We start from the raw sequence: 4766 nt of genomic DNA, 5'->3' as shown, positions 1-4766 counted from the left end.
CAGAAACCCAGTTGAGAGAGAGTTTTTCTGTTATGATAATTGTTTGCTATGCAAAATACATGTGTTTATATTATGGTAAATGTGTTCAGAGAATTTAAGATGGCTAAAACTAAAACCCTGATTACCATCAAGCTATTGGTGTACACATCTTGCTAGACTTGATTGTGTGATCAAATAGTGATCTCTTCCCACTTGCTGACACATTTCTGCTTTGTTTCTGCCTCTTTTACTTAAAAATAGGCAGAACGATAAAGAGCAGGAGAGAGGCCAGTAGCTGTCAGATGAGTTTCCTACAGGTGCTGTGGCCAAATCAACCCCAGTTCTGGTATGTTTGGCCGTGAGGGCAATGAAGGTCAACTACTGCCCTTCTCTGCTGTCCTTTTGCCATGAGAAAAGACCAAGGCCTTGGGCAGATCGTACTATAAGGACATGCCCGGCGTGCAAATAAGGCCGCAGATAACTAAGTAGTTTAATCCCCCATCAGAACCCCTTCTCATGGAAGATGACTCTCAGGGTTGTCAGCGCACTCCATTTATTTGCTGCAATTCATCCCTTCCCATGTAACCAACCATAAATAGCTTCTGGTGGGGAAGAAGCAAGCTCCAGGCAGAAGCCAGCCCATAGCCTCTTGTGAGTTGTTAGGCAATGCTTGTAACGTCTTAGCCTAGGCCAGTCGGAAAATGCTATGAAATAATAGAATTTCTCGTAGTAAGATTGCATTTGTTTCTTATGTTGTTGGTACTTTTGTCTTCTGTGCAAAACTTGCAGGTTTCCATCGCAGGAATGCTGTTCTCACCAAAGCAGTCACGATAATGAGTGCCTTTGAGATGCTCGGAGAGAAATGTTCTGCGGTTCCTTCTGAATTACAGCTGTTCCTCAAATAAAAAGCGTTTTCCAATGCACTGAGCTGTGTGGGTGACCCATACGTGAGGCAGAGGGAAAAATGCAGGTGACGGTTCCTGATGTGCCTGTTGGTTCAGGTCACTCACTCCTGGGCCGTGCATCACCCGGCATGGCTCAAGAGCAGGCTTATCCCACAGCAGCCATGGGTGTGGTGTGCCTTGAGTTGAACTTGGTTTAAACCCAGACTAGACCACGACTTATTAGTGAAAGCCCGATCGCTGGTAGTTTGATACTACAATTGTAATGTTAATACACAGAGAGAGAGGGATGCAGGAAGTAGGTGTGTGATTTCTGTGAACACCGACAGCACAAGCGTAGATGACCCTAGGAATCCAGGGCACAGGAAAAGCTTTGCTTCTGATCTAGCCTATTGGTCTCATAGCAGCTTCCTGAAGGACGAGAACGGCACGCTCATCTCCGCAGGATCCAACAGTGATGTGGGCCAGGTAAGCCTTGAGTCAAAGAACCAACTGGAAGCAGCTGTCAGTAATACACAGTTGTGGGTCAGTCAGTTAGTTTATCTCCCATTATTAACATTCATGTAAATGTAACGAACAGGGGATGATTCCTCCAAGCGTGCACACCTGCCATAGTTCCTTTCTGACATTCATACATGGAAGTTAACACACCGCACCTCTCTAATACATAATCATTGACCTGGCTGGGCACCCCCTTCTTCCATGGGTCTCTATCTCCGCCGCTTAAGTTTAAAGGTACAGTGTGATTTTAATTCACTGCGCATGCTCAAGAGGAGTGGGATGGGGGTCAGCCCTTTCATCCCTCAGTTGAGTCGGGGGTCACTATCTCCCGCTGTTGGAATTACCTTTCCCCCAGTGACTCTGCGTGGGCAAATGTGCAGTTTTTCAGGGCCTTCTGGGGCCAGAAGTTCCCTTTGATCACTGCTGACTGAGTTGGGGCCTTCCCTTCACACCCTTCTTTGTAGCAGGATGTTCCCACTGTCAGTCCTTGAAGTTCTACTGATTTGTATTCTTTTAGGAGGTTCCTGTCAATGGGGCAGTCATTGCTAATAGCCTCCTCTCTGGCCCAAGCATTGTTTATTATCTTGTTAAAATTCTCAGGTGTTACCTTCTCCTCCTGACTCACTTGCTCTCACTGCTATTCTCACTTGAATAGCAAAGGCTATTAAAGACCAAGGGAACAAGCTCAGCCAAGACCTGCTGAGCAGACGCCCAAGCTGCCCACTTCTCGGAGGTCTCCTCTTGTGCCTGCAGTGGTTGTGTCTGCTGGCGCTCGCAAGGTTCCTGCCAAGACAATGCTGCCTGTAAAACCTTCAGGCTTTACCTGTTGCTCCTCTGATCTGGAAGACTGACTCAGCAAACAACACAACCATCCAGGACATCAGTATATGCAGCGCCTGGTCCCTCCTGCCTCTCTTTCTGCAAAAAACAGTCACAGGAGAAAGTGCTGGAAAGCAGGCTCACATTCAACCTGTGCAGCAGCAAATCCCCCGCGGGCTAGAGGGGAACTTCTTCCTCGACGTACCCGTTTTCTTTTGGCTAAGTCTGAAAAGCAAGTCTCTTGTGACTGGCCAGACTAAGCCTTTCCTGCTGCCTTAGCACGCCCTGATCTCCAAACACAGTAACAACGGATAATAAAAGCTTGCCTTTTCTCCTTACTGCCGGTTGGGAACATCCACTGCCTGCTTGGAAATCAGGGGTGCACGTGTGCTACTGCTTACATTATAGGGTAGGAGGATGCTTGTTTGTATTTCAGAGCCTGGCAAGTATTCATTTAGAGAGTTATCACCATGAGCATGGCTAAGCTGGCTGCTTGGCTTACAGCTGTACGGGGCACAGACAAAAATTGCTCTCAGGCTTGTCCTCTTGCTCAGACATCTAATGAGGCAAAGTCACCGCAGCATGACTGCTTCTAGGGCAGCAGTCTTCTGCCTTGCTTTTGCCTCAGAAACTGGCTGCAGATAGGGGTGGGGTTGTTTTGCCACAGGGTTTGTGAGCCCAGCTTTGCCTCATCCCCCTCCTTCTTCAGCTTGCCTGGCTGTGGCTCCTCCTCCCCCTGCCAGGCTGGAGAGCAACGAGGGTGGTAACATCTGAAATGCGGGCACTTGTTCTCAATTGTACCTGTCTCCTACGGGAGAGCTGAGAGACCTTGCTCACAGAAGACGGGCTAGGGAGAACACAAGGCAATCTACATTAGTCAGGTGGTAAGGGGCCAAAATTTCCACCACAGACCACCTCCTCCTGGGTGAAATGCTATTGCCAATGGCGAAAAGCCTCAGGTTTTTTTAAAGGCAAAACCAACAAGGAGACCAACAAAAAAAAAGCTGGATGATTTTTTTCCCCCTCAGCTGGGCTTGTTTTCCCCAGCCCTGGCCACTCTGCAAGGCGATGCTTGTCACCAATATGAGGGTGCAGGAGAGGGCCCAGAACAGGGATGTTGCAGGCAGCACATTTCTTGAGGCTCCCAGTAATGCAGTCGCTGGGGATTGATCAAGAAATCGGGCAGTCGCCCAGAATTTCTATTTTTGCTCTCTCCCCAATTCCCATGACTCTTTTTTCCCTTTCTCTTTCTCCTCTGCCTGACTCCCCGCCTGTATTTCCTGACTCCTGTCTGTCTGTCCTGCAGCCTGTTGCTATGTTTTCCTTTCCCCACACCTCTCTCCCCCGCTCCCTGGCCTTCTCCTTCCTCTGTCGCCGCGTCCTGGCCGCCTGGTTCCCCTCTGTGCTGCCGCCTGTCCCCTCTCTCCCGCCTGTATCCCCCGCTCGGCCGGCCCTGCTGCTCTCGGGGCCTGCGGGGGGGCGGTTCCCGCCCAGGGTCGGGCGGCGGGAAGGCGCGCCCCGGGGCATGCTGGGAGCTGTAGGCCTGGGGCAGGGGCTGGGGCCGGGGCAACATGGCCGCCCGGCAAGCTCACAAGCTGTGAGGCACCCGTGGATTCCCTGAGGTGGAAGGCAGTCGAGTGAGCGGGGCTGCAGCAGAGGGAGGGAGGCAGCGAGGGAGGGAGGGATGGACAGACCGAGAGAGACAGAAGTGCCTGAGCTGTGCCATGTGCGTGGCAGTGCAGAGAGCAGGAACTGCGGTGAGTCCTGGGCCCCTGGGATCCTGTCACCCCTCTCCCGCACCCCAGTCCCTCCTGACACCCCTCTTCCCTTTCCCTCTGTGGATTCTGTGGTGGGATATGTAGGTACATATGTATTTATGTGTATGTACGTAATTTATATTATACATAGACATAATACAAATCTTATAACATGAAATACTTGTTTATACATACTTTAATATTTATAAGTATAGAATAGTAGTATTTTACAGAAAAAATACACTGTTCTGTATGTAAGCTATGCCCGGCCCAGCTCAGCCACCCACGGGGTGGGCAGGGGCTGCATTAACAACCCCACACTCCCTCCCGCTGAGCAAATGCCCGCAGGCAGAGAGAGGTGCTGCAAAGGCAACACCCAACTCTTTTAATGAATTTTAATTAGTATTTTCTCCCCCGGAGTGCCCCAGGTCCTCTGCACAAGCTTCTAACAGGGTCACTTGGTCCTGCAGTCTGTGTCTTCCCAGTCAGTGTGAAAACTGTCAGCGTGGCACGGAAGCAGAGTGGAAAAGGTGCCTGCAGAGGTCCAGGGCGTGAGGTCGCGGGGGCCCTTAGGGAGCACAAGAACCTGAGGAGCAGGGAACGCTCCTGGGACAGTTCAATTTCTGGGCAGTGCTGAATCACAGTCAGACCTTCCAGGTGTAGGTACATGGATATAGAGGGAGGGGAATTGTAGGAGAGGAGAAGAAATGTGCTTAGCTGGGGAGCAGCTTCCCTGCCAAAGGGCTATAGGCAGCCCTGTCCTTGAGCGCGTGCCACGCCGGCCTTTCTTCTGCTTTAACTTCCAAAC

Source organism: Phalacrocorax carbo, chromosome 26, assembly GCF_963921805.1.
Source record: "Phalacrocorax carbo chromosome 26, bPhaCar2.1, whole genome shotgun sequence".
Classification (NCBI taxonomy): Eukaryota; Metazoa; Chordata; class Aves; order Suliformes; family Phalacrocoracidae; genus Phalacrocorax; species Phalacrocorax carbo.
The sequence above is the reverse complement of the archived record's forward strand: the minus strand, read 5'-3'. Positions refer to the sequence as shown.